Genomic DNA, 22,310 nt, shown 5'->3' with positions numbered 1-22,310 from the left:
GGCAGCAGAGCACTCAGCCCCAAGGGAAGAGATCGCAGCACACCTGAAGGAACAGCATTGATGGTGTCTGGGGGTGAGTGGAGCAGGTTTTATTAACTTATAGCAGGACATTGTTACAATGGGTCTTTACAAGCAGGGGATTCTCCTTCTCCTTCCAAAAGCATCTGAGCACTATCAACTTCAAGTAAAGCCAGTCACACCTATGCCCCCGATGATCCCGCAGGTGTCAGTTAATCTGGCAGCTGTGGGGCTGCGGAATGTACTCGGTACAGTCTCTTGGCAGCTCATGGGATTGGGGGTTAGACTGGGCAGCTCCCCACTGGTTTTGCTCTCCCTTACTCTGGTCTAATGCAGGAGTCAGTGGAGTTACGATGGTGTAAAGCTGGCACAAGTGAGATCTGCAGTCACATATTCATGGCTTTTTCAAGCCGGCAGGGACCATTTCATTATCTAGTCTGACCGCCTCCATGACCCAGGCTACAGACTTTCACCAAGGCCTGGGGTCTTAAAGGTATTAAGGCATTGCAACACCTAACCCCTAGGCAGCCTGCTGCCCTCTGGCATTTTCAGCCCAGAGCTAGGTGCTAAGCTCTCCATTCAGTGCCTGGGGAGAGTTAGCCAGCAGGCAGGGATCCTCAAAAGCCAACCAGCTGAATGGGGAGCCACCTACGGTATCCAGGAATGCAGTGCCGAGAAGACGGGCTTAGCTGGCTGAGCTGGTGCATCTGGTTGATGCGCTGCAGATTGGTATCTCCCTCTGCTCAGGAGCCTCAGTTGTGAACCCTCTTCTGGAGATAGGACCTAAGCCAGGTCAGCCACTTAGGTAGCCCTTGTCCTACCAGCAGAAATGTCACCCTCTCTCTCTCTGTCTTCCCCCCCACTCCACCCCTCCTCTCACCTCTAACATGCACACCCTGCATTTCCCCCTTCCTACAGCTGTCTTTTGTGTGAGTGCTGGGCTCCTTCCCTCCCACATCAATCAGCTACTTGAGTCCGGCCCACTTGCTGCCAGGTCTGACCGGTAGAAAGTTAAAATGCCAACCAGCAGAAAGCTAGGGGGCTTAGGTGTTTAAGAGGTTAGGCAATGGCTCTGAAAATGCTGATGGTACTGAAATGGTGGAGTTAGGCACCTTGGGCCTTTCTGGCTCTGGCCACAAGAATTTCCTGCATCAACTCTATTGTCTGGCTGAGCAAAAACTGATCTTTTCAGAGAACATCCAACCTTGCTTTAAAGAGCTCACGTGACAACTCACGTGACAACTGTTCCAGTGGTTAATCACTCTTCTTGTGCATCATATTTCTAGTCTAAATTCCTTAAACTTCAACTTCCAGCCACTGGAACTTGTTATATCTTAGTAGGCTAGATGGAAGAACTGGCTGCTGTCGAAAATCTCTTCCCTCTGAAGGAACGTATAGACCACGATCAAGCTACTCTTTGATGAGATCTTCTATTTGATAGCTAAACAGCTAGAGTGTTGCAAAGACATGTATTACAGGCATCTGATCATTCTTGAAGCTCTTTTCTGAACCCTTTTCAGGTTGCTACTCCCTCTTTTAAAGGGTGCCTCCGACAAGACCTGAATTAGCCCTAGAGATTTTTGTTCAGATGACAAGTATCAGAGGGGTAGCTGTGTTAGTCTGGATCTGTAAAAGCAGCAAAGAGTCCCGTGACACATTATAAACTAACAGATGTTTTGGAGCATGAGCTTTTGTGGGTGAATACGACGAAGTGGGTGTTCACCCACAAAAGCTCATGCTCCAATATTTCTTATTCTATAAGGTGCCACAGGACTCTTTGCTGCTTCAGATGAACTTGACCAGGACGCTTGTGGGCATTTTGCTGAGAAGTGCATTTCCTCCTTAATTCACTGAAATGCTAATTAGTAGCTCGTGGCTTCGAGGGCCTGGGGTCATTCTGCAGGGGCACTCCAAAGGAATGAGGGAGGGGGTTGCAGCACCTTTGAACTCTAGCTCATATTACCTAGGAGGCCTGGGGCAGTGCAAATATAACCAAGAATAAAAGAGAGCCTGCTTTACATTGCACCAGGAGCCAGGTTTGCAGCTGAACACCCCCAAAATGTGGGAAATACAAAGGTGGCTTAGAGGTCAGGTCCTGGAACAGAGGTTTTGGGGTCAGACTCTTTCTATAAGGCCCGTCCGCCCAAATCCTTTTCCTTCCTCTGAGCACCTGGTGTTTGCTGAACAGGAAAGAAAAGTAAAGGGCTCAAAAAGAGTAACAAACAATGAGAAAAAGCAAACAAAATTATTACTGGGCACTTCGTAGAATAACATCACATTATCTTATACAACACATGCACTATGAGCCACAGCTTCTGTGCACTCTGGCTATGTCCCAAGGATAGTGCCTGGGAGATTAAGCAGAGACCAGCTCACATTGATGAACTGAAGCTGACAACTGCGAGCGTAGACCCAGCTAAGAAAAAGTAAGAGAATTCTACCGTTAAAAATGTCTTGGTCAGAATACGGTGCATGTGATTCATAGGCATTTCAGGGATGGGCATCTACAATATATATATATATATAGAATACCCTCCTTTCAGTTACTGCACAGCAAGAGCTTGTATTTCTACAGGTTAGGAAGCAAAGCCAGAAAACCAGATGTGGTCTATACTTCAACTACAAGCTGGTGGATTCGATGCAGGGATCCCTCGGTGAGATACTATGGTCTGTCTCCTTCTGGCTAGCTAATCATGATCGTCTTTTGCGGCCTTCAGAACTATGAAACTGGGGCTTTAATTCGTGTAACAAATATCTAAGCAGAGCTGGTTGGAATTTTACATCCAAAACTAAGAATGTCAGAGAATGCTGTAAAAGCAGCAAAGAATCCTGTGGCACCTTATAGACTAACAGACGTTTTGGAGCATGAGCTTTCGTGGGTGAATACCCACTTCGTCAGATGCATGTAGTGGAAATTTCCAGGGGCAGGTATATATATATATATATATATATGTAAGCAAGCTAGAGATAATGAGGTTAGTTCAATCAGGGAGGATGAGGCCCTGTTCTAGCAGTTGAGGTGTGAAAACCAAGGGAGGAGAAACTGGTTTTGTAGTTGGCAAGCCATTCACAGTCCTTGTTTAATCCTGAGCTGATGGTGTCAAATTTCCACTACATGCATCTGACGAAGTGGGTATTCACCCATGAAAGCTCATGCTCCAAAACGTCTGTTAGTCTATAAGGTGCCACAGGATTCTTTGCCGCTTTTACAGATCCAGACTAACATGGCTACCCCTCTGATACTTGAGAGAATGCTGATTCATCAAACATGAAACCTTCAGCTAATCAAAGGCACAGTTCCATGGAAAACCTATCAGCTCATTGGGGTGCTCAGGACCTCTGTTTTCCAGGAAATGCAGCTCTGAGGGGACTTCCTGTGCTTTCATGCTCCCTGACATAGAGTTAGGAACTGGAAGCCCTGGGATGGACACCCAGGATCAGCTCTCCTAAGGCAAATCCACCATGCAGACTGGCCCCCGATAACAGCAACTGTGAAATTCACAAGAATGTAAGTTTCACTCAGCTGTGGGGAGTAGCTTTTGTGTCGGAAGCACCAACTGTCAGTGTCTCTTAAATGAATTTGTTTTTGAGAGTTCCAGTTTGCAGGAAATGTTAAAATAATAATAATAATAATAGATGTATTCACTTTGGCACTGAACCAAAGCAAAATTTCCTGTGAACTGCAAATCCTGCATTTTGGCAAGATCTAAGTTCATGAGGTTTAATTCACTCTTTTCTTGCACTATTCACCCTTCTTAGATTTCCCGCTGGTACCCTCTTTTTACCTTTCACAACTATGTATGTTTGCCTTATAAACGTCTCAAAAATGCCAATGTTCTACTATGCTAGATTCCTCCCACAGGCCAGGGGGTCCCAGTGAAAAAAATAACTTGAATTTCTCAAGTGACTAGGAAAAACCCAGTTCACAAAGTAAAGGTCATAAGTGTGCTAAGCACTTGTAGCCGAAGTGCCGCATGTTACAAGATTGGGCTCATGGAATGCTGCTGAGAAGCAGGTATGAGCCCAAAGCAGTTTCATATGGCCTTAGAATTTGGGGTTAGGGTGGGAAGGTTTCAAAAGCCAAATCCATATATCGTAACTGGTTCTTTTCATTGGACTTGACCAAAGTGAAATCCTGCCTCCAATTCCCTCCTCGGGCTTGGGGGTGTTGGATTGTTCAGATTTCTGCAGTTGACTCCCCTCTCTGCTAAGCAGCCATCTCTGATGTGTGTTTTGATGCATTAAAACGGCCAATCATTTATTTCTTCACCAAAAGAGTTACCATAGAAATAGCCAGTTCAGACTCCTCCAGATTCTTCTTTAGTGACTTAAAAGGCAAAGTTGTACAATTAAATAATTGAATTTTAATGTGGAGTGGAAAAGCTTTGTGAAAATGCAGAAAAGCAGCAGGAAAGATGGGGTTTCTTAAAATATTTGGCAAGAAACCAAGACAAAAGGTGGAGCAGGTGGCTGCCATCTAGCATTTCTTTCCAGTCCACAGTGTAACATGAAATGGTAGGAGGAGTGCTCTAGTTTGACAGGAACTGTTCTAGCTATATAAACTGGTGGGGCACTTGTTCTACTATCTCTCACTCAGCACACATTCTTTAATAGATAGTGAGATACTGCATAGCAACAGCTGCCTTGCTGGACTCAACTGGAAGGTAAGAAGAGTTTGTTTTAAATGCAGAGCTTGAATTTCTTATGTATCTGTGCATTTTTTCCCATGAATAGGAAAATACAGACAGTTAAAAAAAACTCTTGAATGGAAGTAAATGAAAGTAAATAAAGCAGATCAGCGTAAGTGAAACAGCACCCGGGGACTGACTCAACCATATTCATTACCAGAAGTTTTCTGCTAGGCACTGTAATTACATATATTAACCCGACTGACTGTACCTTTGATAAATGCATCGCTTCTCTCTTATCTATTCTGTTTACTGTCTTTTAATTTCACGAATGAAAAATGACCAGTCAAAACTGATCAGGATTGTCTGTGATAGCAAAGCCAGAGAGATTCTAATATTGGACAGATCTTTGCAAGTTGAACTATGAATGGATTTAATGGGTGTTTGATTGCGACATTTGAAATGAGCTACATTTGAAATTAGTGTTTTAAGAAGGCATTTATCTATGAGCAATGTGCTGGAATATTTAATAGGCAGCAGGTTTAAAACAAAGAAAAGGAAGTACTACTTCACACAATACACAGTCGACCTGGGGAACTCATTGCCAGGGGATGTTGTGAATGCCAAAACTATAACTGGGTTCAGAAAAGCATTATATAAGTTCATGGAGGATTGGATCATCAATGGTTGCTAGGCAAGATGGTCAGGGATGCAACCCGATGTGCTGAGTGTTCCTAGCCGCTGACTGCCGAAAGCTGGGTGTGATTGACAGGGGATGTATCACTGGATAATTGTTTGTTCTGTTCATTCCCTCTGAAGCAATTGGCATTGGCCATTGTCAGGAGACAGAATACTGGGCTAGATGGACTATTGGTCTGACCCTGTATGGCTGTTCTTATGGGAAATCACCAAACACCCATTTAACCATAAATTTCTTTTAATCCAAAGGCCAAATGATACTTTATGCAGTAGCTCTACATATATCTAAGAACCTAAAAATGAGCAGTCACCACACCCAATACAGTAACAGAGTTTTCTTAAGTAGGTGATCAGTATTCTTACAAATAGGCCAGACCTTGGGCTGATCCCTTCATTCTGGTGTACTCCAGCCAGGACCCGGGTTTACCATGGCGCCACTGGCGCCATAGCACTGGGCTTAGGCTCCAGAGGGACCCTAGCCTGGCCCGCTCTGCTTGGGTACAAGGCCCCAAATGCTCTTCTCCACGCCACTCCCCTCCCCACCCACCCGTCTCACTTGCGGGGGCAAATGCTTGGTCCTGCTGACTCCTGGGGCTCCTGCTGCGGGGCAGGCTCCACCCGCACCCACCAGCAGCGAAGCTCCCGCACCTCTTCTCCCGAGCATGTCACATTCCCACCTCCCTCCCAGCACTTCCTGCACCATCGAACAACTGTTTGCCAGCGCTCCAGGAGGGATGGTGAGGAGTGAGGCTGCAGTGCACTCGGGGGGAGAGGCGGAGAAAAGGCAGGGGCGGGGTCTTGGGGAAGGGGATGGAATCAGGGAAGGTGGAGCAAAGGTGGGGCCCCCACACTCCCCTATCACATACCCCACCCCGCTGTGAGCCGCTCAGGGCAGGGGGCTGGGAGCAGCCCCACAACCCAGCCCACACCCCACGACCCCTGCCCTGACTCCTGCCCTGCCCCCACATCCCTACTCCCACCCTGAGCACCAAACGGGCACTCCTGCACCCCCCCACACACATTCCCACCTGCACCCCTCGCACCAAACAAGAGCTGCCCCAGGTAAGCCCGCCACACCCCAACCTCCTGCTCCAGCCTTGAGCCCCCTTCTGCATCCTAACTCCTGGCCAGACCCTGCAGCCCAACCCCCTCAACCCACTCCTGCACCCCCTTCCCTGACTGCTGCACCCCCTCACACATACCCAGCCCCCCACACCCCATGCCCTGACTCCTGCACCCACCCACATCCATACCCCAACCCTGAGCACCAAATGGGACCTCCTGCACCCCCCTGCCACATCCCCACCTGCACCCCTTGCACCCCAGGTAAGCACTCCACATGCCAACCTCCTGCCTCAACGCTGAGCCTCCTCCCTCACCCTAACTCTTGGCCAGACCCTGCACCCCAAACTTCAGCTTTCTCCTGCACCCTAACTCCCTCCCAGACCCTGTACCACTAATATTTGGAAAGATCATTAAGTGATCTGCTGAGACCCCCAGCAATTTTTTCAAGTGGTCTATGGAAAAATAAGGTCATCAAAGCAATAAAAGTATCGCACTTTATTTCCATTTACTTGCTATCACTCATAGGAGGAGGTTGAAGAAAAAAAGAATGAAAAACGGGGTGGGGGAGGGCGATAAGAGCGAATGTTCTTTTTCTTGGCTGGGTCCCCAAGGAGGCACCCCAAAAATGAAGCTGAGCACAGGGCCCCACTAACTCTAAATCTGCCACTGGGGCTAACTCCTCCCCCATAGCTCCCCATACGACAGCCAGGGGCTGACCCCCCAAGCTCTGCATGCCACTCCCAGGACAGGGACTGACCCCTCCCTCACTCCAGCCCTCCACACCGCTGCCAAGGGCTGAGGCTGGCCCCTAAACCCCCCCCCAAGCTCCATTCTGGCTGGGTCTGGGGTTGACCCCCACCACCCAAGCCCTGCTGCCTGACATCTCACATTGCCACCGTGCGCACATACATGTTCCTCCACACCTTTCGGGGGGGGGGGGCGCAAGATTTTGTGGGTAAACTGGGAATTTGTTCATTTGCTCTTGCCAACTGAGCAAACAGGATAAATGCCCATTTTTGTCCCCCCAAAAAAGTCAGGATGGCCGGGACAGAGCTTAAAAAGGGAACTGTCCTGACCAAACAGGGATGTATGGTCACCCTATCTCCAGGCAAGTGGGTCTTGAGGAAATTGGCCAGGGCAGGGACAGACCCTGGCCTGGCTAATCATGCCACTCCCAAGAGCTCGGAGTGATTCTCCGCCTTGGCACTGGACCAGCCCTGGCCACGCTGCCAGCTCAGCTTGGCAGACACTGTCACCTTCCAGCAAGGCCAGTGAGTGTGGCCAGGGGGCAGGAAGTGGGTCTCTGGAGGTTGAGGGGGGGGGCTGCTGGCCAGTGGAGGGTCTCTGTAGGTGTGGGGAGGTCCGTGTGTTGGGATGCTGGGCAGTGGGGGGGTCTTAGTAGGGGGCTGTGTAGTTGTGGTGGTGGGCTGTGAGGAAGTGCATTGGGCAGTAGTGATACAGCTGTGGGGGTGGGAGGGTACTGAGTGGTGGGAGGTGCAGGCCTCTATGCATTTGTGGTGAAGAGGCTGTGGGGGGGGGGGCTACTGGGCATAGCAGTTCCGGGGAATGCTGGGCATAGGGAGTCGGGGGCTGTGTGGCACTGCATGGGCCCACCCCCAAGGAGACGGGACATGCTGGCAGCACAGGGCTGGGCGGGCCAGTGTGCGTCTGGCAACCGCCAGTTTGTATACAGTGCCCTTGCACTGGGCTGGGTGGAGTGGGGCCATCCCCACCATGCCATGCCCCATTGCCCCTGGCTGGCCCCTCGCTCTGGGGACCGACCTCCCAACGTCATGCTCCTTTGCCCCCATGGGGGCCCACAAATATGTTTGGCGCTGGGCCCACAAAAGGTTAATCTGGCCCTGACTCCAACATGATCAGGTAGGGTCTGACCAAGAACTTTCCGATTCATGGCTCTCTTGATACCCTTCAGCTAACCTGATAGCGTTAACAAAACCCCAGTTTGAGCCACTTTATCCTTGCCATGTTCCCTCTTCCAAGCCTCCCTTTCTTGTCTTCTCCCCCCAGTCTTGCTTGCCAGCAGAACAGTGGAAAAGTTTGGGATTGTTTCTTTGAAGACAATTTTCCTTTGTCTTGTTCGTGCAGCTCTTTGTTAGTTTTGGCATCACACACTTTTCCCGCAATACAAATTACACTAATTACTCTCACGGCGGGCTTTTAGTTGATTTTTGAGGCCCTCTCCATATTAGCCAGACTCCATAAAGCAATTATATTATTTTCTTAACCAAACTTATGCTAACTCTAATTGTTTAATTTCATAATTATCCTACATTCACCACCTTAAAACTCTACATAGTACAAGCATTTTAAACACACATCTATAATTTTGCAACATCTTGTACAACTAACAAACCTGATGATACAAAATCAAGATTACAATTACCACAATCGAGCTGATAACTATCACGGCTTTGAATGACAATCGTCACCCTGGATGTAATTCCACTTTGCATGCTTGGTCCCACCAGGTGGAGCTAGTTAACTGCCGAATTCTCTGTACCTGGCTATTAAGCTTTTAAGACCCAGGCTCAAGTGAGGACAGAATGCCCAAACTTTGGTATTGCTTTTAAAGCATCGTCCTGTAATCTGAATTCAGCCTGTCATTCAGTTACATTATGGAAAATGGGTATAGGATGTAAAGTATTTCCATTTATCACTGCAGTGAATTTTGGTGGGGTACAAAACATGGCCAATCAGAATAACAATTTTTGAATCTATATCGAAAGTGATTATTTCCAGCCACCAGGTCCCCAGCATCTCAACCGTACTGTGCAGTTTGGAGATTGCTCCTGCAAAGTGAACTCACATGCCAGCAACTCTGTCTGTAAGATATTACACGGGCATATGTGGGTCTCTCTCAAGTGTGAGCAACAGGACAAGTCCAGGGCTTTCCAGACCTTGTCCTTAACTTGTAACAGTATTTGAGGCGGAGAAACAAAACTCTTTCCAAACTTTATGAGTTGCCGTATCTTCCAGTACTCCAAGATGTTTAACAAGGGTTTGAATGACCTGATGTTCTGCAATTACTGGGCTGAGCGCATAGGTGGGATAAGGAGTCCTGTATTCTTTTCATGGTATTGGAGCCTGGAGAGGTTTTGTTCTTATAGTTTTACATCAATCAGGCTCATCACATTTTCAATTTCTCTGGGGTTATAAAAGAGGGCAATTTCCCTTATTCCATATCAGTGAGAGTGTCCTTGATTTTGTCTAGTACATTCTCTCCTGGCATAGAACAGGGTATGGCCCTGGCCACTGCCCAGCTTTGATAACCTTAATTGGGTTGGTTAACTTGTTCATTGACTTTGTGCTGTACTTCCTTAAACAAATTGCATATTATATACATTCAAAAGTTAGTGATTAATGAGTTCTTTCCTGTGCTCATTTCTTGGGCTCAGGATGTCCTAGCATCGGAATGTTTGGTCATGTTTCCACAAGGGCTCAATGGCTGCCTGGTTTCAGAGTGATGCTCTGGCTCCAAACCAGCCTGCTACATCACTGGCAGATAGGTTCCATTGGCTTCACCTCTGAATTGATTCGGGTGCATTTACTTCTCTGCATTTGTATCAACAAAGTCTTCCCAATAGTCCTTTATCATTTTGCCATACAATTAGCCAAGCTCCAGCAGACAGAATCCTTTTGGCAAAGGCAACAAAATCAAATTACACAATGCAGGTACATGTCTACATTGAACATCATTGTACAGCAATTCTTTAAGGGGCCTTAATACCAATCCATTCCTGGGTCCAGCCTCTGCCTTGAAGCACACTGAGTTTTTCTTTTCAATGTACCTTTGTGCCACTCTTATTTCGACCCTTTTCGATGCCCAGAAAGGTACATATTGATAAGCCCTTGTTTGCGTAAACTTTACAGGAAATACAAAACCTGTATAATGTCCCTCAGGTCCATATGGAAAATTCAAGGTACCATTCCCTAAACAGGGATTGATGTGACAACTGTCAGTTCTTACACAATTATCATGGTTTGCTCATTCTTAGACCACTTACAGAATTGAATGCACTATCCAGAGGCATTGTTTATTTCACCCCACCACTGACCTGGTCTTCTGGCCCTCACCTCAGTGACAGAGAGTTCCTCAGAGCCCCAAACTTAGATTGTTATTTCTGTGTTTATTTAATTGCTTTTTCCATACACCGCAGCAGTAGACTTCTTATGCACAATGACACCAGATTCGCCACACACTGACAGTAGCCTGAAAAATCCAACCCAATTTCTGGTGTTCCCTTCATGGGAACCTTTGTGCAACTTTAACTGAGTAGCTAGCAGGTAGCCATCGATCCTGGCTTTTAGGTCCTGCTTCTATTTGTACCAAATAAGCTGCAGGGCTGAGGTTTTGTATTATATAGCATGGACCTCCCCATCCAGATGCCAAAAATAGGGAGTTGTCTGAGGTTAACTGCACCATTACTCTGTCCCCTTACTGCCAATCTATATTTTGGGCTTGTTTGTTAAAGCATGATCCTGTCCCTGCTGCTGTGCAATACATACGTGTGGCATAAATTTTCTCCCAGCAGTCTTATCGGCTGCTAGGTGACCAATCCTTCCTTCAATAGTTTTGGCAACAGGGTCAGTGAACAAATGTTCTGGAAATCTCATCTCTCCACCCATCTTGGCAATAAAAGGAGTGACACTGGCTGGTTTACTTTGGCTTCCCCGCCTTAAATCCATAAGAATCAAAGGCCACTTTTCATCTCAGTCTTTGCCTGATTTTGTTTTGATTGTTCTGTTTGTCCTTTCCACCAAGCCAGAGGCCTGGGGCTGGTAGGGTTTGTGACATTTTTGCTCTTTTCCCAGCACGATGAAAGCACCTTTCATTACCTTCTCTGTGAAAGTTGTTCCGCGATCACTGTCTATGGCCTGGGACATTGCCACCTAGAGAAGACATGCGCCACCAATAGGCTTGCTGTAACAGGTGCAGTGGCTTTTCTAGTAGACCAGGCTTCTATCCGTTTAGTAAAGGCATCAACACACACAGGCTATGGCTACACTACAGCGCTTACAGCTGCGCTGCTGACGCACTGCCGATGCGGAGGCTCTAAGTCAATAAGAAATCACTTTCCCACCAATGTAGCACCCTCCATACCGACGCTTAGGTCAATGTAACTTACGTCACTCGGGGGGCGGGGGGTGGCTTATTCACGCCCCTGCGTGACATAGCTTATACGGACCTAAGCTGTTGTGTGTACATAGCCGCAATTAAATATTGGTTGCAGCTTTTTGTAAGTAGTAACTCCTCCGCATAGTTAACTGGCAATCTTTCCCAGGATCCCTGAAGTGCTGAGCCTGGCTAAATCCACATTTTGTTTTCCTTGGTGGATTCTTTTTAGCACAAAAATGACTGTTACTCACCTTTGTAACTGTTGTTCTTCGAGATGTGTTGCTCAAATCGATTCCAATTAGGTGTGCGCACACCGCGTGCATGTTCATCGGAAAATTTTTACTCTAGCAACACTCGGTGGGTTGGCTGGGTCACCTCCTGGAGTGATACCGTTATGGTGCTGGATATATACCCCTGCTTACCCAATGACCCTTCTTGCCAGCTACTCCAGCAGACGGGAAGGAAGGCGGGTTTTGAATGGATATGAGCAACACATCTCGAAGAACAACAGTTACAAAAGTGAGTAACCGTCTTTTCTTCTTCGAGTGCTTGCTCATATCGATTCCAATTAGGTGATTCCCAAGCCTTACCTAGGCGGTGGGGTCGGAGTGAGATGTTGCAGAATGCAAAACTGCTGAGCCAAATGCTGCATCATCTCTGCACTGTTGAACTAATGCGTAATGTGAGGCAAAGATGGGAATCGATGACCAGGTAGCTGCCCAACATATTTCCTGGATGGGAACATGGGCCAGAAAGGTGGCAGATGAAGCTTGAGCCCGAGTAGAATGGGTGGTGAGGAGGCTAGCCGGAACGTGAGCCAAATCATAACATGTACGGATGCAGGATGTTACCCAAGATGAAATTCATTGGGATGAGATGGGTAGGCCTTTCATCCGGTCTGCCACAGCTACAAAGAGCTGAGGTGACCTTCAGAAGGGTTTCTCTCAATACAAAAGAAGAGAGCCCTGCGAACGTCTAGGGTGTGCAGCTGTTGTTCCTGATGTGATGGGTGCGGCTTCTGGAAAAAGACTGGGAGAAAGATGTCTTGATTGACATGAAAAGCGGACATCACTTTAGGGAGGAAGGAGGGATGTGGTCGCAGCTTTACCTTGTTCTTATGGAATACCGTATATGGGGGGGTCCACTGTCAAGGCCCGAAGCTCAGATAGTCGTCTTGCCAAAGTAATAGCGACGAGGAAAGCTGTCTTCCAGGAAAGATACAGCAGCGAGCAGGTGGCCAGTGGTTCGAAAGGAGCACCCATAAGCTTGTCTAGCAACAGGTTGAGATCCTAGGTAGGGTTCGGGAGTCTGACTTGAGGGTACAAACATTCCATCCCTTGAGAAACCTTGAAACTATGGGGTGAGAGAAGATTGATCGGCCATTTTCCCCTGGGTGGAAGGCAGAAATGGCTGCCAGATGTACCTTTATGGAACAGACTGCTAGGCCCTGTTCTTTCAGGGACCAGAGGTAGCCCAGGACAGTAGGAATGGACACCTGCCTGGGGACGGAGTTTCGCTGAGCACACCAGCAAGAGAAACGCTTCCACTTGGCCAAATATGTCATCCTAGTGGAAGGCTTCCTCTGCCCAAGAGCACCTGTTGGACCGAGGCAGAGCAACGCAACTCAGACTGGCTCAACCACACAGCAACCATGCTGTGATGTGAAGAGACTGCAGGTCTGCATGGCGAAGCCTGCTGAAATCCTGTGTTATGAGATCCAGCCACAGTGGCAGGGGAATCGGGTCTGCCACTGAGAGGTCAAACAACATGGTGTACCAGTGCTGCCTCGGCCATGCTGGAGCAATCAGGATCAGGTGGGCGCTGTCCCTGCGGAGCTTTAGTAAGACTCTGAGGACGAGCAGAAACGGTGGGAAGGCATAGAGTTGGTGCCTCTTCCATGGGATCAGGAATGCGTCTGAGAGGGAGCCCGGGGAGCGTCCCTGGGAGGAGCAGAATACCTGGCATTTCCTGTTCTCTCAGGAGGCAAAGAGGTCTATGTGGGGAAACCCCAACTTCTGGAAAACAGAATGGATGACGTCCGGACAAATCGACCACTAGCGAGACAAGAAGGATCTGCTGAGAATGTTCTGGACTCTTGGGAGAAAAAACGCTACCAAATCGATCGAGTGGGCTATGCAAAAGTCCCAAAGGTGGACGGCTTCTTGACAAAGGAGGGAGGAGCATGCTCCGCCCTGCTTTTTTATGTAAAACATGGCCGTTGTGTTGTCCGTGAACACTGATACACAACAGCCTTGGAGATGGTCTCGAAACACCTGGCATGCTAGATGGACCGCTCTCAGCTCCCACACATTGATGTGCAAGGCCAGCTCTTGAGGGAACCAGAGGCCTTGAGTGTGAAGGCCCTTGAGGTGGGCATCCCAACCTAGAAATGATGTGTCCGTGGTTAGGGCCATCAAGGGTTGAGGTGGGTGGACTGGCATCCCTGCACAGACTAGAGTGGGGTTTAGCCACCAGGTTAGGGAGCCCAGAACCTTTCGAGGAATAGTGAGCACCAAGTCCAGGCTATCTCTGCGTGGTTGGTATATTGAAGCAAGCCAGGTTTGAAAGGGACGGAGGCGTAGCCTCATGTGCTTGGTCACGAAGGTGCAGGAGGCCATGTGACCTACTAGGCTGAGGCAGGTGTGCACCGACGTTGTTGGGAAGGTTTGAAGACCTCGAATAATTGAAGCCATTGCTTGAAAACGTGACTGCGGGAGGTATGCTGTGGCCAGATTGGAGTCCAGAACCATTCCTATGAAGTCTATTCTCTGCATGGGTGTCAGAGTAGACTTCTCTGTGTTGATCATCGGGCCTAGGCTACCGAAGAGGTCTTTGACGATGCGCAGGTGCTGTGACATTTGTAAATGGGAAGTCCCTTGAATGAGCCAATCATCGAGATACAGGTAGACGTGTACCCGACGACACCAGAGGGAGGCGGCGACTACAGCCATGCATTTTGTGAACACACACAGAGCTGTAAAAAGGCCAAACGGAAGGACAGTGAACTGAAATTGTTGATGGTTGACCACAAAATGGAGGTACCGTCTGTGTGGTGGGTAAATTGCGATGTGGAAATACACATCCTTCATATTGAGGGCGGCATACCAGTCTCCCGGATCCAGGGACGGGATAATGGTCCCCAGGGTTACCATGCGGAACTTCAGCTTTATCATGAATTTGTTGAGTTTTCGCAGGTCTAGGTTTGGTCGTAGTCCTCCTTTTGCCTTGGGGATTTGGAAGTAGCGGAAATAAAACCCCTTGGCCCTCATGCCTTTTGGCATCTCCTCTGTGGCTCCCATGGCTAGGAGCAACTGGACCTCTTGTAAAAGGAATTGCTCATGAGAGGGGTCCCTGAAGAGGGATGGGTAGGGAGGGTGGGAAGTCAGTGTTGAAACAAACTGGAGGTAGTATCCTACTTCCACCATGCGCAGAACCCAACGATCTGAAGTTAGCTAGGACCAGGCAGAGAGGAATTGTGAGAGGCAGTTGAAAAAGGGAGGAGAAGGATCCGGTAGAGCAACTAGTGGGCTGCCCTCGGGCGTCCCATCAAAAGTTCTGCTTGGGCCCTGCTGGTGGTTTAGGGGGCGCCTGATTTTGACCTCCTTGGGGGCCAGATTGTCTTTGACGATTCCCTCGACCACGCCTTCTGCTAAAGTCCTGATGCAGCCTAGGCGGGGCATTAGGGTGGTGTGGCTGGGGCCGGAAGGTCCTGCGTTGGGTCACTGGCGTGTGCATACCCAGCGAGCACATTATAACTCGATTGTCCTTCAGACTTTGCAATCTGGGGTCGGTTTTATCTGAGAACAGGCCCTGGCCTTCAAAGGGCAAATCCTGAATGTAATTCAGGGGGAAGGCCTGATACCTGGAGCCAAGAGATATGCCTCATTGTCACTCCTGACTCCAGAGTTCTGGCTGCAGAGTCCGCTGGGCCCAAAAAGGCTTGGAGGAAGGTTTTTGCTACCTTTTTACCCTTCTCAAGTAGGGCTGTAAATTGTTGAAGGGATTCCTGGGGAAGAAGCTTCGTAAACTTCCCCAAGGACAACCACGTGTTATAGTTATATCTACTTAGGAGGGCTTGTTGGTTTGCCACCCTAAGTTGGAGGCCCCCAGCCGAGTATATTTTGCAGCCTAGGAGGTCCATGAATCTAGACTCCTTTGACTTAGGAGCTGGGGCTTGCTGGCCATGACGCTCCTTCTCGTTCACCGATTGCACCACTAAAAAGCAAGGAGGTGGGTGAATGTAGAGATATACATACCCCTTTGAGGGGACCATATATTTTCTCTCTGCTCCCCTTGCTGTAGGTGGAATCGAGGCTGGGGGTTGCCAAATGGTATCCGCATTAACCTGTATGGTGCGCATAAATGGAAGAGCCACTCTAGCAGGTTCATCAGCTGATAGGATGTCCACGACAGGGTCCCCTATTTCAGGGACCTCCTCCACCTGTAAGTTCATATTCTGAGCCACTCGCCTCAAAAGGTTTTGATGGGCCTTGAGAGCAATTGGTGAAGGGCCTGAGGAGGATGTTTCCGCCACCGCCTCGTCAGGCGAGAAGGAGGAGGAGAAGCCTGGGACCAGGGGGTCCTGTGGGGGCTCCTGCACTTGAGGAGCGTCATCTGTGTCAGGTGGAACCTGGGTGCCTGCAGATGGTATCGGAGCCTCATCCGTGCCCATGGGGTGGGGCAGCTTACTGTCGCCTCTGGTACCCGGTGTTCTGATGGGGCCTACCGCGGAGCCACTGATGGAGCACCTTGGGCCTGGTGGTATGCCCACGGTGTCCAGAAGGACCAGTGATGAGTCCCTTGCTCGTGGCTCTGGCTCTATGGGAATATATGGCTGGAGAGGTCAGAGTCATGCTCCTGAGGATAGGATGCGCTACCAGCCTGCGATGACACCGATGTGTGTCTCGATGGCCATGATGGTACCGATAGACCCTGGGAGAGCACCATTGTTCTGGATGCTCGATCCCGGGGAGGTACCAGGGAGCGGTACCGGGAGCTAGAATAGTACCGTGAGCGAGACTGGGACCTTCTACCGTAGCAGTGCCGGGAGGTCGACCGGGATTTTGAGTCCCTTTGTCTGGAGCGACTGCAGGATACATGGTGCCAAGGGCAGTGCCGTAAGTCGGATCAGTACCAGGAGTATCCGGCTGGAGAACAAGACATCGAACGGTGCCAAGAGTGCGACCGGTACCGTGATGGAGAGCGGTGCCGGGACTGCGAGCGGCGCCGGGAGTGGGAATGGCGTGATTGAGAGCATCTGTGAGACCATGATCTTGAACGACGTCTCTCTGTTGGACCAATGGAAGGTGGCCTTACCAGGGCCAGTTTTCCAATGGATTATATGACCCTGCTGGGGGCTGAGGCCGTGTCGACTCTGTCACGGCGATGAGCTCCCTTGCCGTGGAGAAGGTCTCCAGTGTAGAAGGGAGGGCAAGCTCAACCACAGCATGAGCCGGGGAGCTGTCAGGCACCGGACTCAACGGCCCTTGTGGGACTTGGATCGACGGTGCCATGCTCGGTGGAGCCGCAATCAGCAGTACCACAGTCGACGGTGCTGCGGCAGAGGAAGGTGCCAGATGAACCATCTTCAAAGAGCGCTCCTTCTGTGGAGCTGAAGCAGCTGGAGCGCTATGTTGCTTCCTGGGTCTTGGGGACAGGAAGCGGTGCCGAGCAGATGTCGGTGCCGGTAGGGGTCAGTGTCGGGGCTCCTTCTCGGTACCGGAGCAGTCCGGGGCCAAAGGGGTGCTCCTTACAGAAGCAGTCTGTTGGGCGCTCGATACCAACGCTGCAGGAATAAGTGCTGACTCCATGAGGAGCTGTTTCAATTGAAAGTCCCGCTCCTTCTTTGTCCTTGGTTTAAACGATTTGCAGATGCGGCACTTATCAGTAAGGTGGGATTCCCCTAGGCACTTGAGGCAGGAGTCGTGGGGATCCCCTATTGGCATCGGCTTTTGGCATGCCAAGCAAAGTTTGAATCCCAGTGCCTTGGGCAGGGCCTGCACCGGGGTGGAGGAAAGGGGCTAATCCCCGATCCCCCCTTAAACTATATACACTAACTATAAATACAACTAATACTAACTATAACTACAAGAACTCGAACTATACACACAATAAACAGCAAAGAACCATGAGTAGCTAGGGACGTGGAGATCAGCAAAGCCGCGCTCCACAGTTCCAACGACCATCACGGGCGGTAAGAAGGAACTAAAGGGCCGTTGGGTCGGCAGGGGTATATATCCAGCACCATAACAGCGCCACTCCAGGGGGCGACCCAGCCGACCCACGGAGCGTTGCTAGGGTAAAAATCTTCCTCCGAGCGTGCATGCAGCATGCACACACCTAACTGGAATCGATATGAGCAAGCACTCGAAGAAGAACATGAAGTTTTACATTTGTTTTACTATTGCACCACCTTACTTAGTCACTGATAAGTGGCATCAGCGTTTTGGGGGGCCCCCGATGGCACATCATGCACCAGTCTTAACGTTTCTCTTTGAAGGGGAAGTGGTGGAATCCAGACTGAGTCATGTAAATCATCCCCTTCACAAAGCAACAAGTTTTCCTTGACAAGGAGCTATTTACCCTTCAGCTGGCTTAGCTCGCTGTGCGTTACTTCGGGTGTAAATGTGGATTGCCCTGGATCAGACTCTTGCAATGTTCACTGTTTTCTGCTTGCGCTCAGGTGGTACCAGCAAGGACTGGATAATTAAGGGCTGGACCCACCCAAAAAGCAAATCCTGGGCTTAATTGTGCTGGGGCTCAGCCCCGGCACCTCTCAGCTTGGCAGGTTGTAGCCTGGCACCTCTGAGCTTGTGATCAGTTATGAAAGCAAAAGAATTGCTTGGGCCCAGCCCCTAATTGCTTGAGCCGCTTCTTTCATTTCAAATAAAGCATTGAACAAATTCTGTGAGTGGGTCCCAGACTACCAGGGTGCAGCCCTTCAGAAGTTAGATTCTGTACTGCAGTGGGATAAAAAGGTAAGGGGACCCCCCGCCACCTTGACAGGGAATTCCTCCAGGACACTCCTCTGGAGCGACATCAATTAATAGTCCCATGCTAGCAAAGGTGAGGGGTCTTTAAGAGGCCAGACTGCAGTTTGCTGCTCTCAGCAGCCAGCGGCTGTGTTAAACTAGAACCATATACTGGCCCAGCATTACAGTTTCATGTGTCCCAAGCCCACCAGACATCTGAAAAGTGCCCAGGCCCACCGCACAGCCAATACGTGTTTTTTACAGAGGCTCTACTGCTTTTCAACTCCCATTCAGTACTCTGGAAGCCTAAGCAATATTTTCTCTGCCGTGATAGATGGCCCTGAGTGAACACGGCTGAAATGGCTGGGTCCCTGGTTGCAACAAATAGTCCAGAAAGTTTTATATCATTTGGGGCACTGGGGACTGGAGCTGGTGTCACCTCTTTGAAATGAAACACTGCCTGGATATGCTGGAGGCTCATTCCCACTCTAGCTTTTTCTACTGCAGCAGGGAGAGGGGTGTGTGCCGCAGTGGCAGAGGTAGTTAGGGACAAAAATCCCAACAAAAGCATGTCAAGCCAAGTGCTGTTTCTGAGGTAGGACAGGGCAGCTCCAAAATCACTTTAATATTTTGTTTGTCTTGAGCAGTGTTTCCCAAACTTGGGACGCCGCTTGTGCAGGGAAAGCCCCTAGCGGGCCTGGCTGGTTTGTTTACCTGCCCCATCTGCAGGTCTAGCCGACCACGGCTCCCACTGGCCACGGTTTTCAGCTCCAGGCCAATGGGAGCTGCTGGAAGCAGCGTGGGCAGAGGGACGTACTGGCCTCCGCTTCCAGCAGCTCCCATTTGCCTGGGGCAGCAAACCACGGCCAGTGGGAGCAGCGATAGGCCAGACCTGCCAACACAGCAGTTAAACAAACCAGCCCAGCCCAGCAGGGGCTTTCCCTATACAAGTGGTGGAACAAGTCTGGGAAACACTGACCTAGCTTGCTGGCTGGGTTGCAGTTACTCCCAGGAAGGAAACCTCCTGCTTCACTAGCTGGGCATTTTTCTGGGTTTAGCCTGAGTCCAACTTTCATCAAAACTTAAATAGGGCTTCTAGTATTTTTAAATGGCTTTCCCTGTCAGTAGGATGCACCGAATAGCATCCACACATTGCACAACGTTTTCTTCAAAAGTTTAACCCTAATTAGTTGAAGTTGTTTTCGAACTAGGGCATTTTAATCTTTTCTAATGTTGCTTTAGTTTCAATACAGTTATTCTTTTTCACTTACAAAACACCACCATCTAGATTTTTCACTCCCTACTAACATTTACTTTACACCTCAGTTAATCATAGTTTTTAGGTAGGATTTTTCATGGTTAAACACCTTTTTTTTATATTTGCTGATCTTTCTTGGTGCTGAGTTGTGGTTCCAAAGCACACAGCAATCTGAAAAAGAAAGCATGGCCTATCATGACTCCTCTCTGGAGCCCTCATGGGACTTTAATTAAGTTGCACATTTTGTTTACATTTCTTTTAGCCCTGCATATGTGGTGGGGAAATGCACATTCTTCCATAATTTACCATACCCTGTTTATTTGATATAACATTATAATAGCCATCGCAATACTCACATGAAGTATAACTGCTTATTTTGTGCTCACAGAATTTCCATACATCCTTATCAACATGACTGTCTGATTACTCAGAGCCATCTTAAGGCCCAGTGTTCCTAATTGCATCGCCTGTGTACCTCTCCCCTGTCATTGCTCCAGTGGGGCACTGCCGTTTTAATTTTTCATTCTTCTCCCGCAGCTCTGAACTGCTGTTTTATTACTGAAAAAGGATTCAGATTCTCTCCCCGCTCTCCTGGGTCTGACTGCCTCTTCCATAGCCATGACTGAGACATTGAACTTTATAAAAACACTGAGATACCCAAAGGGTTAAATGCTAAATAACAAAGCCAAACAACACTAGCTACCTGTTTTTGGCAAAAAGTGTCTGTCAGTCTTGCAACTTTGAATGAAAGCTTCAAGTGGATTTTTAGTGGCATTTTTAAAAAAGCCAATTCATTTTAAACATACAAAATGGGGTTTTGATAGAATAGAAGTGTTGCTTTGGGTCCTTAAAACCTTACATATTTACACAAATAGAGTTTCACATTAAAAAAATTGTTTTTGCTTAACATCCCTGGCTCTGCTCTAATTACTTTTATGCTGTTGTTCCCAGATTACTTGCCCTTCTTGTACATTCAGAGGCAGTCAGGTTCCAATGAAAAACCCTGATTTCCTTTTAGTGACTTTGACGAAATCATCCACGGTCAAATGATATGAATCAGACTGTCTCTCTGCCTGCAACTGCCATTTACAATTGTTTATTTACCGGCGATTCCTTTCAAAAAAGGTCCCATTTTCTTTCAGAACAGCTGTAAAGATTCCTGGGGACAAAAGCATAGTGGTGGTAATTCCCCACCTCCCTCAACCTCTCCACTCCCTTCCCGTATAACTTGTTTGCCTGCCAGGGTTCCACTCGGCATGACTGTACCGAGTTGTACCGCCATAATTGGGTTTTATTATCAAACCAAGCTTTCTCTTCTTATAACACTTTCACTCTACCATTTCCACAACCTCCGAATCTTTAATTCCCTCCAAACTCCGTAGTGTTAACTTGTGCAAAAGCTCCTTTTAACTCCTCACTCTCTTTCCTTAAATCTCTTACTTATCTCCCACAGAGACACACCTTCATCAGACGATTTCTCTCAGTAGCACTGGACTTATTTCTGGGCTTTTTCTGCACGCATGTCAAGATGGTACTCTTTGCCCGGGCAGACGTAGCCACCACGTACAGTCTCTGAAACACAGTTGCCTTCATCTGTGTTTTCTTTACCTTGGGATTGCTTAAGAAGGCAGTATTGATATTTGTCTCCAGGGTCACCCAAGGGTCTTAGTCTTTAAAATTTCAGAGGCATTTAATGGACCGCTGTTGTGCTCTGCCAATAATGTATCTATTTACAGCATTCACTAGACTTTTTCAGGGTTCTTTATGGCATTCAGCAGACCTTGGCCATGCTCTGCCAGGCATTCTTTTACAGCGGTATCCAAAGTCCCTCCCTCTGTTCCCCTGGTGTCATTGAATTTCTCTTTAGGAAAGAATTCTATACTGGCCCCTGAGGATAGATCGCCACCCCTTCACTCTGGGGGTTCACAGCATCTGAAATTCATGTCTGTGGTCCCTTCATGGATCACCAAAATGTTGGCATAATGAATAATAATATGAGAAATCACCAACCACGAATTTAACCATAAATTCTTGTATTAAATCCAAAGCCCAAATGGTACTTTATGCAGTTGCTCTAAACATGTCTAACAGCCTAAAAATAAGCAGTCACCACACCCAATATAGTATTCTTAAGTTTGTGAGCAGTATACTTACAAATAGGCCAAACCTAGGGATGACCATCTCATTCTGGCGTATTCCAGCATAATCAGGTAGGGTCTGAGCAAGAACCTGCAGTTTCATGGCTCCCTTTATACTCTTCAGCTAACATGTTAGTTTTAGCAAAAACCCAGACTGAAGCAGTTTATCCTTGCTAAGTCTCTTCCTCCAAGGCCTTCCTTTCTTATTTCTCTCCCCATCCTTGCTTGCTTTGGGCTTATTTCTTTGAAGACAATTTCCCTTTGTCTTGTTAATGCAGATCTTTATTTTATTAGTTAGTTTTGGAATCAAGCTCTTTCCCACACTCCAAGTAACACTAGTTATCATTCTCACGGCCTTCTTTTACTTGCTGGTTGGGGCCTTCTCCCTACTAGCCA

General features: G+C 48.4%; 1 protein-coding gene across 1 annotated transcript in view; it reads left to right on the top strand.

Moving 5' to 3' along the window:
- Positions 1-3,434: 3,434 nt before the first annotated feature.
- The window catches only part of LOC115654056 (urea transporter 2-like), a 42,671-nt gene continuing 23,795 nt past the window's right edge, over positions 3,435-22,310 (top strand). Inside the window, exons 1-2 of the mRNA XM_030567990.1 lie at positions 3,435-3,526; positions 4,633-4,682. The gene's annotated coding sequence lies outside the window, so the exon portion shown is untranslated. The remainder of the gene's footprint in view (positions 3,527-4,632; positions 4,683-22,310) is intronic.

Source organism: Gopherus evgoodei, chromosome 6 (assembly GCF_007399415.2).
Source record: "Gopherus evgoodei ecotype Sinaloan lineage chromosome 6, rGopEvg1_v1.p, whole genome shotgun sequence".
Classification (NCBI taxonomy): domain Eukaryota; kingdom Metazoa; phylum Chordata; order Testudines; family Testudinidae; genus Gopherus; species Gopherus evgoodei.
Note: the sequence above shows the minus strand (reverse complement) of the source record. Positions and strands in the feature narration are given on the sequence as shown.